The sequence below is a fragment of the Neodiprion lecontei genome, chromosome 2 (genome assembly GCF_021901455.1).
Source record: "Neodiprion lecontei isolate iyNeoLeco1 chromosome 2, iyNeoLeco1.1, whole genome shotgun sequence".
NCBI lineage: Eukaryota > Metazoa > Arthropoda > Insecta > Hymenoptera > Diprionidae > Neodiprion > Neodiprion lecontei.
In genome coordinates this window covers 23,950,788-23,965,399 of record NC_060261.1, presented here as the reverse complement: position 1 = coordinate 23,965,399, position 14,612 = coordinate 23,950,788, and the positions used below count along the sequence as shown (strand labels likewise).

The 14,612-nt window shown below is 36.1% G+C and overlaps 1 protein-coding gene across 5 annotated transcripts in view; it reads left to right on the top strand.

The window, feature by feature from the left end:
* Window positions 1–14,612, top strand: part of LOC107224283 (aminopeptidase N) — a 59,638-nt gene that overhangs the window by 13,992 nt on the left and 31,034 nt on the right. Inside the window, exon 1 of one of the 5 annotated variants that reach the window (XM_015664278.2) lies at window positions 12,782–13,037. The exons of 3 other annotated variants lie outside the window; for them this stretch is intronic. The gene's annotated coding sequence lies outside the window, so the exon portion shown is untranslated. Of the gene's footprint in view, window positions 1–12,781; window positions 13,038–14,347; window positions 14,460–14,612 lie in introns of those variants that run through there. One more of the 5 variants, XM_015664279.2, reaches the window with a different exon arrangement.

Below are 14,612 nucleotides of genomic sequence, written 5' to 3'. Positions count from 1 at the left end.
TGAATACTACGCCACAATGAAGCCATGCTATTGACCATAACTTGAGGCAGTATTATCACGAAATCAATGACAATGGAGCATTCGAATATATTGAAAGTATCAACAGTATCTTTCCATATGCGAAACTTAAGAATAAAAATGAGTTGCCGACTCAACAACAGACAGGAAAGTTATTGAAATTCTGATTTTGACCGACGCTGCAGTGGAAAAACTAGTCACGACAGACTTACATTGAATAATGAACATAAATATTTCTGAAACGTGGCTATCGCTAAAAACAAAGCTCACATTGTGTATTTCATAAGGTTTCTAAATTTGAACAGAATAACTGTCGATATCGCTAAAAACAATGATCACATTGTATAATTCATGAGAATTCTAAATGTTGAATACAAAAACATCAGGGCACCGAATGGAACAAAGAGATATGTAATTTTTAAGGTAAAACATGAGGTTACGTTGTTGCTACGATTCTGTAGCGGATTCGGAACGTGATTGTAGTATTCTAATAGAATTTTTCGAAACTTTTTATAGAATTTTTTAATGTCAAATGAACGCAGCTTGGCAATGGCTAACTTTGTGGCGATCGTTTTTTGTACATCGATCGTTTAAATTGACATAATTTTCTTAAAACATCGTAGAATTCCTGGTTTCGACAAACAGCTATTTTTTTCTAAATAATCATTAATATTGATATTTTGTGAGATCGTACTTGAATGATGAGAAGAGTCTTGGAAATCGAACGCTCTATCTGCTTGGTTACTTTACCTGTCTTCAGAAATTTTTTTTTTTGTCAGAGAGGTGCGACATTTAGCGATGGTTCAAGAACAGTATTTCATACTACCTTGTAGATATATATAGTCTTATAGAAAATCAGTCTTAGTAAGTTATGATTTTTCTGCTAAATTATATGAAAAATCACTACTTTGTTTTCCAATTATGGATTACCTCAAAACTTGTCAGAAATCGCAATTCTTTACAATTATATGCTATAACCGTTTTCAATTCAATAAACTATGTACATTTTCGTAAGATTGCATACAATTCTTTACCGAATTTCATTTTTATTTTATTCCCCTCAATGTTTTATTTTATTTTTCTCAATTTATGTCATAAAAAACTATCAATTCATCGTAATTCTTCATTGCAGTTCATAGATTTTTTCGAATATTCGCAACGTTATATCACAATTTTCCGAGTATGTGATTTTTTTTTTTTATTTCATGGTATTACAAATGATTGGAATTCATCGTAACAGTACATCGTTTCTGAAGAAACATTTACAAAAACGCAATGCTTTCTCACAAAAAAAAACCACCAACTTTCTCCGATTTTCTATTTTCCGTGTTTTTGTAGAATATCGTAGAAATGATTTTCATCAGGACAACGTCCTCTCATAAATATTCCTCTTCATGATGGTGACTAGGAGTGCGCGGTATTGGAAATTAGATACCGATTTTCGGTACGGGTTTCGTATTCGGTAGTTTCGGTTAGCCGAAATATCGTAATTTCCGTAAGTACCGAAGCACCAAAGTTTCGGTAGATTTTAATCTGCAAATATCGTCGGAAAAAGACTAAGAAAAATCTGTATTGAACTGTAATAAATACCAATAATCTAAATAGTATTTAGATTATCGGAAATTTCGGCACTTCGGTATTTACCGAAATTTCGATACGTCGGTATTGGTATCGACAGAAGGTTCCCATACCGATACATTTCGAGGAAGGAGATACCGAAAAAATTCTCTATATGGGGTTCTGCAGCCGACCACTTGCATCGATAACAACAATCGAAGACGTAACGATTCCACGAAGGCTGCGAAGGTAGTCGAATTGGTAGTCAAGGCACATTTAATTCGATACAAGCCACGCCGCGTTGGGCATAAATGCATGAGCCGAGTTTGCATAATCCACCGTAACATTGATCAACACCTGAATTCTAAGCGCGCCGGCAACGGGTACACTGAAACAATTTACTTATTCAAAAGGACGAGGTCGTCCACTACAAATTTTGGGTCAGCGTGCCAAATATCGCGCAACGGTATACCGGGTGTTTTCAAGTGAACGCCGCAGTTTGTTGGATTGCTTACCAAAGGGGTCATTCTAATGTCACGGGTTGAAAAATAGCTGATTTTCGCGATTTTTTTTTTTTCGACGGTTAAAATACGCTAATCAGTCCGATTACTTTATGTCAAATCAAAGCACTCGTGAATAACGGGAAATGAATTTTTAACCGTTTTCTTTTAATTTTTTTTTACATTTATTTTATAATTTTGAAAATGACTTCGAAAAAAACGGAGTCGCATGGTGGACACGGTGGTGGCCGTTGATGTTATCTGAAACAGAATTTGTAAAAACATTATTAATCCGTATGAAAGCCGCGATCTTGCTATGGAAGTTTTTTTTTTATCAACATTGACAAAATGGCGGCGGCTTGAAAAAAGTATCGAATTTAGGATATTTTCTTAGCTCATTTTTTCGACAGTCGATCGTTAAAAAGAGGTACGAAGATTTCCAAAAAATAAGGTTTTGTAACAATATAAAGAATGGCGTGATGAATGTCGTGTCCTAATTTGATACTGAAAGTTTAAGAACTCTTACTTTAGAGTATTTACCATTTTGAAAAACCAGGTTTCGAAAAAACCGTTGAACAAAATATTAAAAAGACAAACGTGTAGATATTTATTTTCCATTCTTCACAAGTGCGTTCATTTGACATTAAAAAATCAGACTGATTAGCGTTTGTTAACCGTGCGAAAAAAAATTATCAAAATCAGCTATTTTTCGACCCGTTACACTAGGATAATTCCTCAAAGTCCTTGCGAGTGAGCTGGAATTTTCCGCATTGCCAAGTTGTGTGTATTTGGCCAAGTAGTTGTTTGGTTGTTGAGTATGTTGAAGCGTTTAATGATCGCGTTCCGGAGTCACGTTAAAGTAATCATATGACTCGACTTGAATACGGTGATTACGACTCGGTAGGTCTGTCTTACCGATATTTGTTTCACTCATTGTCAGTAGTAGGCAACCTGACGCACTGCGGTGTTCACTTGGAAACACCCGGTAGATACGCTTGTGCAAGCAAATAACCCGTCGCTCGACTGTATCGACTTTGTGAAAGACACGCGTAGGTGCAGTTTGCTTTTGCATCTCTTTTCCTCTTACTCTCTACTTTTCTATTTCTTTCTCTCTCGTCGATTTCGCGTTCAATGCAGCAAACGGAATGCAGTGCGTGGATCGCAGGATAAAAGGAGGCGTCTTCCGACCTCGATTTTGGAAACCTCCGTCCCGAACGAGTTTCAGAATCGAGGTCCGAGTATTGACCCTTCGTTACACAGTAGTTTCACAGTGAAATCACAATTTCATCATTATTTCGTATATCAGTGTGTCCGTGGTTTTGCAATAAGTCTCCATATCGACTTTGTATTGTTCAACGTTCCGGTCAGTTGAACAAATATGTTTGTTACTATATGTAATGCATTGCAAAGAGCTCAATTAAATAGGTGCACAAAAAATGATAAAATGTCGTTTTTACTCTAAATCCACTGCTGATTAAAGGGTGAATAAAATTTCATCACTAAACTTTCTACCTTATTTCTATAAAACAAACATTCAATAAAAACATATCTTTTATACAAAATGTTATAAAACGTGCAAGAATTCTGTAAAAACTTATCACCTCATTCTGACGCGTTGGAAATTTTTGTACAATTTACAAGTTTTATAATCCCTTTATGTCATGAAAAATGTGACCGATCTTCCATAGAAATCTCTTAGAACAATTAGAGCAAGCCCTTACAAAAATTCAAAACCTTGTCAAATTCCCTAGAAATGCCCGTTAGAACAATTCAGTTCCATAAAAATACACGAAACACCAAAAAGATTTTCTCCGGTAAAAAGTTACTATAGTAAAGGGATAACAAATGCTGCGTTTTGACTTCGAGAGGAAAGTATTAAAATAAATTACAGTAATCGTTAGATGTCTCGCAATCATTCCTGGTTGGAAAGAAAAAGATTTGCTGGACCAGCAAGAGAAATGTCACGTAGAGAATGCAAAAAAGTTTGCAATCGTAGCGAGACAAATTTGTTTCATCAGAAAGAATTCTGCTGGTACAACTAACGGCCTTGGGGAATTCAAACACTCGTTCTACTATACTAAGAAAATTATTATTACCGCTGTAATAATTTTTTCTTTCTATCGTTGTATCAACATTTTTCTCTGCTCGATACAGCAATTCAATTTAATTCGTTTGTTATAAAGCATATGTTCGGAAATTGTGATTCTTGACAACTTCACTCGTAATTGTTATGCAAAGTCTTATGCACATCATAAGTATATCGTCTTTTACGTTTCGAAGTATTTAATATTTTTAACGGATTTTTTTTTAGTACTTTTAATGATATTTAGTACTTGTGTCGTTTTCATTAAGTAACGAATAATTCGGAAAGACTGACGTAATAAAAGTTGATGGGTGATCCAACTTCATAGATTTTTTATTGATTGATTCATTTTTAACGTGACTCCTCAGCTTCCAGATTTTAGATTTCTGTTTTCATGACGGAGTCTTTTTTATTAACAGCTTGGTGAGTCGTTTCAGATATTCATAGTAGCCAGTCAGGAAATATACATGTTGAATAAAAATAAGCGTGAAAGAATTTTTAGACGACAAAAATTAAAAGACGACTGCGGAAATCGAATCCCACTCATAAAAAAAGTTTGCCTCGAGAATCCATAACATGACTGATTTGTGGCAACTTTCACGATTAAAATGAACTGTAAATATTGGTACAATTACTACTCGAAAAATTGTAGGTCAAAAAGGAATAAAATATTCTCATTTCGCGGACGCATCGTATATTTTCCAATAGGTAATTAGGGTTTTTCCATAAAAATTATATCCTATTAACGAAAATATTACTGACATCTTGGATAAATTTTATTTTTTTTGCAAAATTATCTTACTAACACAAATAGAATTATAGCTGGATTAGTGTTGTACTTGATTTTAAACATTATTATGTTTTACATTTGCGATGCACATATACCACTGTTTTTTATTAGTACTATTGGTTTTTTAAAATTTCTTTACCAATGTCGCATTTATTTTGGAATTACCATATATATATCATATCTTGTGAAGCTGAATAAAAATTGACTTCAAACTCAAACAGAATATTCTTATGCATAAATTATCGTATTGTAAACAATCACCATAATGCGTGTTATTTCACGCACCTTAAAATTGTATAAAATTTTCTACCGTTGAGTTGCAGTGTTCTGTAAAGAGACATACAATATTTTCAACACCTGCTACGGAAGTTCCATTTCAAAGCCACTGGAGCGTGCGTAAAGTGCCATTTTTCCGAACAGTGCGACAAAACGGTACGCTGGCATATGCGCAGAAGTGAAATGATACATTTTACACACTAGGACTTAAGACTACCTGGTCCCCAGATATCACCGCTGACGTTATGTTAACCTTTTTTATCTACTCTGTTGATCTCTGTTATTATCTGATCGATAAATTCTTTGCATGATGTTTATTCTTATTTGACCTTTTCATGCATACATTTTTCCTTACATGCGATTCACTTGAAACTTTGCATGCGTAGGCTTTTGGGATCGGGGACTACGAATCTGAACTCGAAATTCGAAAATACGAAATGGCAGATGAAATATGGTGGACGTAAATTCAAAAAGCACCCTTCGAGTTGCAAGCGTTGCATTTTCGAAGCTCAGCGACGCTCACTGGCAATATTTCTAATACAAGTTCTCAACTTTCATTATGTTTTGATGCAGTCAGTCCAAGATGTATCACGTCCACTCTAAATTCCTGTCTGGCATTGGAACTTTTCCAGTATTTTGAGGGACAAAGTTTTAAGTCGCTAATTCCTTATTCCTATTTCTTTAGGATCATTTATAATAAGATGAATACCTCTTTCTACTACTCTTATTTTTACTACTCGCGGATTGCAATCATTGTCACCAGTTTAGTACTTGTTGTTCTGGTCAACTAGTGAAATGTAGCATTGAAATATTAGCTTTTCGTATTACTGTAAGAAATATTGCGGAAAATGCCAGCAATTTTAGGACTTTGCAAAGGCTGGAAATGTGTGATGACCGGAGATACAGCGAAGCGGAAAAGAAAAAGAGGTTTCCGGGATATGCAGTTAGGATAGAGTGCGCAGTGTGCAAAGGAGGTGGTTGCAACCAGTTGTCTGGTAATTCGTGCTATACGCCTTAACCGAACGCACCGGTTAAAATAACTAAACTGTTCAAGTAAGACCAATTATATTTTCAGGTTGACATGACTAGAATCTCGTTGCTACATTTACATGGTATTTCCAATCAGGCCTTTTATCCGTGAAAGCCTAACTTTTGGTATAGATCATTTTCTCTTATACATCGTGAAAATAAAATGTGTGAAATTTTATCCCTTCTGACTGACAAGATTCAACATAATATGTAATGCGAATTTCGACCATTTGGAATTCTGATCCGTATCCTGGAAATTGAGCAAATATCACGATTATACCTGATTTTTTTCTACTTTTTTTGTTTGACCTCATATTCGGTTTATGGACTCAATCAAGATTTAATGTATCACTTGAATTCATTATGATAATAAATATCTCGTTCTGAGGGGGGCCCGAGCTCGGGCCGAAACGTAAACAAATTTCACTTTGTTTCATTTTTGACCTGCATATCCAAGAATTACCCTTCTGTCATCAACCTCAGGTCAAGAATCACAATTTACATTAAATTCATTAAACTGATTAATGATTAACCATTCCATGCATACATTTTTCCTTATGTGCGATTGGCTTGAAATTTAGCTTAAATAGGCTCTGGGGGTCGCTGATTACGTGTCTGAATTCAAAATTTGAAAATACAAAACGGTAGATCCAATATGGCGGCCGTAAATTTAAAAAGTTATCAAGTTTTGAGAAACTTTTTGCTACACGGTTTTTGGGGTCACCGATTAAGAATTTGAACTTGAAATTAAAAAATTCAACATGGCGGATCCAATATGGGGGACAGCAAAAACGAGAAAATTTTTTCATGTGTATTAAGTTTGTGCAGAAATTGGCTTATGGATTTTCATGGTAGATTAGCAGAAAATGCATTTTATTTAAGAAAAGTACTATTTTCGACCATTCGCTTACGTATATGCTATTTTTACACTAAATAAATAAATAAATTTCATATTTTTCATAGACTTATTAATATTTCACGGACCATGTGGAACCAAAAAACTCGGCAGTTGTTGAGAAAAAAGTAGTTCTAACGTGAATTAAAGGGTTGATACTCCTGCCAGAACTCGGTCGAGTGAAACAGCATCGTAGAAACTCGTCGTCGAGAAGGTGATCGCTTATTTTACAGACACGTATCGTACTCCAGTTTGCGCGAAAGCAGTACAAGCGCAGCTTTACCGGTATTGCTACAACGCGAGAATGTGACGCAGCAGCGCGTGGAAAGTCACAAGTTACTGCAGTAAAACCTCGCTTATATCCGACCTTCGATTAACCGAGGTTCCGTACTATCCGAGACACCCATCTCATCCTTGAATAAAACGGAATAATCCGCTATGCCTTACGTATATGAAATGTTTTTCGTCGCATCTTTGTTTGAACACGCATAAACTTGTAAAAGTTTCTTGCAATTTTTAACATTGCAAGCTATAAACGCGACAGTTCCGATTCTGGAATCAAGGGTAGAACATCGTAATGGCTTGGATTGTATATGTTTTCTGTGTTATCCGAGATTTCACTCATCCGAGGTATGCTCTCCCCATATTACCTCGGATAAACGAGGTTCTACTGTACCTGCATTCTGCACGCTTACAACTAACTATGAGCGTTCAACTTAGCAATGGCCACTGAGCTAAAAATAATCGATGCACCGATTAATCGAGTCCAAAAAAATAATCAAACAGGAGTCGATTGAATCGGTAAATATTAATCGATTAGTCGATTGTTTCCAAGTTTTTTGAAACGGTGCATATGAAACCAAAATTTCGTGATTTTCAGTATTTAGTCCTAATGGCGGAAAAGTTTTTTTTATAATTTATAGTTTCATTTATCTTTCACTTATTATATCGCAGAGGTACTCGGTAAGTAAGACGATGATAATAATTGATACTTTAATCATATAAATTGATATTGTATTGCGTCGCTCATAGGAGTAAAAAACAAAAATCGATTGTAAGGAAAGATAATCGAATCGATCGATTAATCAAGTTTTAAAAATAATCGATTATATTTGATTAATCGGGAAAAAATAATCGATTATTTTTTGTAATTCTTTTTCGATCAACATGAAATTGGAAACAACAACAGAGTTATATAGCATAAGTATTATCCTGTCTGTTTGAACTGATTGTATTCAGCATCTTCGTAAATGTATAAGTTTAAACAACTTCCAAAAAATGGTATTCTTCTAAAAGCTTCTGGCGTCACACTTTTGCCTCGTAAAACGTTATAAGAGATATAATTCCACAATTATTTGGAAATGTAGAGACCGACATTTGCAAAATTAACCACGAAGTTTCGTCTATCTATGATTGATAATGTTCACACAAAATTTTCAAAGAGAAACATCGTGTGATCTGCAAAAATATGATTTCAGAGATAGTTTTCACGTCAATAATTTTTGAGTATTTATTATTATTATTGGTTTTTTATTTCAACTACCTGTCACAAATAGATAGCATAATATACGATTGGTAATCATAGAATTAAAAATTGGACAAAGTAAGTTAACACAAATTTTGTTCACCATGTTACCGAGATAAATAAAGACTTATGTTAAATCTTCGTCTGACGCAAGAAGCTTATTGACAAACACCAATTTTCCACGGTATTTAAACCAGCATGTAAAAGTATACGGAGTGCAATCAATGCAAACAGACCGGAAAATACTTGATTTAAGAAATTATACAAATCATTCTAATTTCGTGAAAATCTAAAATATTCAAAGTTTCGCTGTTCGTGTTTCTTTAAGGTTTCAGACTCAGCGGTAATGAAGTATTGAAGTAGCTTCGGCTAGAAAAACGTATTACCCACGTACCTACATAGAAATCTCGGTTGTTTTATACTTCATCGGTTAAAGAGGTTGATTGGCCAAGAATCGATGCTTTTTAATAACGGCATTACGAGACAGTCACGCATTGGGTATTTATCGAATTATTATACTTGCAAGCTTCGAAGATTTCTTTCAGAAACACGCAAAGACAGAAAATACCGAAATGTCAAACGAAAGCTTAGATATCGACGTCCTATTTCAAATCGCTTCAAAATAGTTAATAGTTAAGTATACGAGGGCGGAGGGAACACGTGATACAATGCATCAATCACGAGAGTGTAAGTGACGTTTACAATTAGTGTCTTCCACCGGCCGCCGCTGATTGCCCGGGTCGCGCATTATAGATGAAGGACACTCTTTAGTCGTTCAGCATAAAAAACGTTAATTCGTCGTTTCTGTTATAATTTTTCCATCGAAATAGTTTATGTCACGTCGATATAATATTTTAACACAATAATTTAAATGCAGGTGTTAATGTCGGCAGAAATCAGTGCACCAACAAGTGAGAGCATGATTCCTCAATTACCGCTTACATTTTCGTCACAATTTTTTTTTATTTATTTTCAATTGACTACTGGAGCATGACGGGGTAATACTGTTCAACACTAGAACTACCGAAATTAAATCAATGCTATTTCTACGAAAACCAGTCAAAATGACTAGTCTTCAAAAAATCACAATAACAAAAAATGTTTGTATCAATATAATATAGTTCTAGTTTTAAACGGTATCCCATATTGCCCAATCCCATATTCGTAGACCAAAAATACAGGGATACTGTAGATTTGTACTATAATTTAACGCCTCTCGTCTTCGGATACAACGCACGTAGGTATGTGAAATGTGCAAACCAGACTAATAACGAAAGTTCATGGATTCCCCCATTTTGTCCCACTAGTGAGGCAAGACGGTGCATATGCTCTGTTTTCTATTTCTTAATTTTTATAATGTTACTATTGAAAATTGATATAAACGTGAATCCCAATTGTAGGACTAATTGCCAAAGATCACATATCTAATTGCTGTAATACTTAAATTGTAAAAATAATGTGTTTTATTTATGCTCAAAGCTTAATGTCCCCGTCATGCCCCGTCCTCCCCTTGGTGGGTTCGATCTTACTCGACGACGGTTCATTTTATACAGAAGATGATTTCTAAAACTTAGGTCACCTTTTTCACTTCATTTCAGACATCGTTAAATATTTAATTTTTCAATATTTCACCGATAATTATTATGATCGACAAATAGTAATTATGTTGAATTAAATACCAGGAAAAAAGGAAACCTATTTGAGTGACTGTAAGAATATTCTTCTAAATAACATAAGCAATTGTAGAGTGAAATCAAAACCAAGGAGAAACTATGGAGCGATTCAAAAGTAAATACTGATATCTAAACTTCTATTTTCGTATTTTTAGACAGATCTTTGTAGCTTACGAATATAAACATTTGATAAGTACTCAATTTTCGACCAATAAAATCGATATAAGAAACATCAATTTTTGGCTAACCAACCTCCCTAAAGGCATCGAGCAAGCGGAAGACCTCTGAGTTCCATCGGTCCTCAAGGAACAGTTGATGCATCACCGTGTATAGATTTGAGCAGCTGCGACGCGTCATATGACTATAATCTGTTCTGTTATTCATGAAATATGACTCGTCGAACGATAATTGACGCACTTTTCTTCTTCGGTATGTGAATTGGTTATAATTTTATTAACAAACACTAATCGTCAAGGTCAATGCGTCACAGTATTTCCACGTTATTCATGGCATGAATATTCTGACAGGCGGAGTACGAAAAGGGTTAAAAATAACTGCAAATTCCGATTGCGTAACATCGTCCGCAGGCACCTGTAAATCCCTACGGTCCGCCTGTTGGCGACCCGATTCGACAAGCTTTCATTGGTTTCGTCTGAGGAGCGCGAGTGTGCAAGGACCAACGGTAACTTCGAAAGACCTTTACTCATGGCCTGAACTGGTTACGTATGCCAAGGCCAACGCCCTCCGTAAAGACGCGGAACGGTCCACTGAACCACTGGACAGCTGTTGTTCAACCGAGTCTTTGTGTGCTATTTTGACTGGTCAGCTGACGACTTTTCGCGCATAGTTAGAAGTGATGTGTACTACGGTAAGGTGGATCTTATGATGGAATTTTTTTGAAAGGACCCCGCAGAATCTTTTTTGAAAATTGACTGGATTTCCAATATATTACAGTAAAGATCCTCGTGATCAAAAGTTCTCGTGGACACAAGTCCCAAAAATCAGTAGTTTCCAAGATATAGGCTTAGGAAGGGGGGTGTATGGATTTTTTGATAAATACGGATTACGCAATTTTTACGAATTACAAAGCTTCAGGGGGGACTTGAAATCAAATATGTCACTTAAAAACTGCACAGCGGATTCGCAGAAACTCCGCAAGTTTTTTGAGTGATTTCTTTGATTTCATGTCCCCTTGAAGGTTTATAATTCATGAAAATCACGAAATCCATAAATATCCAAAAATCTGGACACCTTTTTTCCGAAGCCTGTATCTTGGAAAATACTGATTTTTGGGACTTGTGTCCGTGAGAACTTTTGATCGGGAAGATATGTACTTTGACCGAGACGCCCCCGATTTCGTCCCAAGCGAGTAAATAGAGATTTCCTCAAAAGCACAGGTAGCAAAAGTTTGCGATTTATAATATCCACATTCTTATTCTACTTCCAGTCTGTAACTATTTTCAAAAGATCTATAAGTGTAAGAAGTAAATCAGCATTGATACTACTGCTTGTTAAAAATAGCAGCATCGGCAATGGAGGATTTTATGTACATTATCTACTGATATCAAACTCACAAAAAAATTCATATTCTAATTGGGTACAGCTGACATAGAATGCTGTATAGACGATGCTGATGTTTATATGGAATGTTAAAATTAAGGCTCACTGACTTCTCACGGTAACAGATTTTTTGCAAACAATTGATCCTGGGGCGAAATATACACTGAAACATACAGTAAAACGATACTGAAGTTAGTAACGTTACTGCAACGAAACATCAAGGAAAACTTCATTGTTGTTCAATTTTAGAACGACCTTCAATGAGTTGGCTTTTCAAAATACGAATATGTTTTGTTTATAATAGTTGAGTAAATTTCAGACAATCCTGAAAGTGTGAAGTAACAATTTTCCGTAAACAAGCATCGTTACAATAACGTTACTAACCTCAACCTCATATAGTAAGAAAGTGTGTATTTTTTCACTGGCAAACTTCACAACCCTTCCGCAAGGGTTTAGAGTCGAGATAGAGATCTGTGCTTTGAAGGAAATTTTTATTCGTTCATTTGAAACCAATCTGCGAGGTGGCCGAGTTAAAATTCGGAAAAGTTAAAAAGGGAAACCACCCTATAAATGTACAGGGAGTGCAAAATGCTTTTCCAAAGTAAGGAATTAACGACTCGTGCGATCAATTTTGTCCTTCGCCAAGAAGCCCGACCGGATTCGATGTTTCCAGGAGCTGTGCAACCGCAGCCGGGTTTCGGACGAGTTTTCCCCATAAGTTTCGTACTTGTTTCCTAGCACCGGAAGCTCGAGGAACAGTGGCAACCTTCCCCGTATATCCTTTCTACATCACTATTGGTGCGCAACACGATCGCCGAACGATGATCGTATGGCATATACGGGTCCGATAACTATGAAACCCAAGGCTCGTCACTTCGCTCGTTGCAGTAGTGTCGTGACGCCGGTCGAGAGTAGACCTTCCTGTTCTGGTGCCGATGTCGAGTAGCCGTACAGTAAGGTGGCTACTGCGTACTTTTTAATGTCAGTGTCTCGTTCGGTGGCGCGTTGAAATTGCAACCGACCAGCCTTCCATAGGCGCAGCTATTGCGCACAGCCTGAACGAACAACCGCAGAACTTCAGTCAACTTGTATAAGTACCCAAAGTGCAACGCAGCCACGCTATTATCACTGGTAAACAATATTTCGTAATAAGGAAGGTGCTAACCAATTTATAAATACCTGTCTAAAGTAAGAGTACCAGTTATTGACCCTGTCCAAATTATTCACGTTTTTAGGTTGTATCTGTTTGATCCTTAGTTCTAAAATTACAAAAAAATAAATTTGTAGCGTCTGACCCTCTAGCAATTTGTTTTAGTCATCGATAAATTCACAATTTGAACCGTCAATTTATAATTTTGGAAAATGACAGGGTCAATAATTCTGTCTAAGCGTGTCGATAATTGGTACACTTACCTTAACCTCGTTATAAAACGATATTTATTTTTATTCGATCAGATCTAGTTTTTGCGCTACAGCTACTACCAGTAAAATTGAATGTTTGTAGTTTTTATTTACCTTTTTTTATTTCGGGAGTTTTGTTATTTAGTAAATGTAGGAGATGGTTATGAATGAGCGCTCATACTTGTCGTTTTAGTTCAAGAAGTATTTATTTAAAACTATGGTAGTACATTTATCGGATCATCCGGGTTTAGCACGAACACGAGAAAAGAGAGGAAAACCTCTCCCTCGCAGACGGTCATATTTATATTAATACTGTAACACTATTATACGGTCGAAATGAAAGAAATTCAGAAATTGACGTTGCGGCCCTAGAGGGGCCCTCCTCGGAGGAACTAAGAATTTTTCCAAAATAAGGTCGATAAAACATTCAACACTATATTCATATAACCTCGTATATGTTTATAAAAAGTGTAATTTGAAAAGATTAAAAGAATCATATTACAATAAAATCATTCGCATCTAAATATTCTAATATCAATTCTATCATACTAAACCTTGTTCCCAACATAATCAGTTGAAACTTTTTATGTTGCATACAGAAAGTGATTTTTTGTTGCCAGTGTTATGTGCAAATTTTCGCATCGAACATGTAACAGTTACCCAGATTGAAAACAGAAGGCAAGAGAGAAATTAAGAATTTCGAAGCGCAGTGCGTCGATGTTTAGATTTCTCTTTTCTATGGCGTTGGCAAACTAGTTGGTAAGACCTGTTCGATTCAGTCGTTGATGTCCATCCATTCCGTGCCCGATAAACCCTCATTGTATCGACGCAATATACGCCTGGGATGAGAAGAGAATTGCGAATGGATCACGGCGAATGCTTAAGCGTCAATCCTATATTGAATAGTATTCTGTTTCTCTCACGTGACTATAATAATTGAGGGTCACCTTTAATCTCCTGCACAGATGGCACGTGTACCTTATATCAAAGCCAGAGGACAGGACACGTTTGTTTACTCGCATCGCGAGCACAAGGTCAAGAAACTCCCAGTCTAAGTACTGCAGTGAAACCGCGTTGGCTGTGTTTTGGTGATTCCGAGTATCGCTAATAGTTATTCTTCGGACGCTGCAGGGCACGCGCAACGGGTGAAAGGTGCTTAATGTTGTTCAGAATTTTACTAATATCTAGGCGAAGAGTTGAATGCTGATTAAGCAGACGCTTTACTCTGTGAATAATAAACGGTTTAAATCTCTCTAGAACGCCGAGGCGCCTACGGCTTACCTGTTAATATACGTATATTGTAGT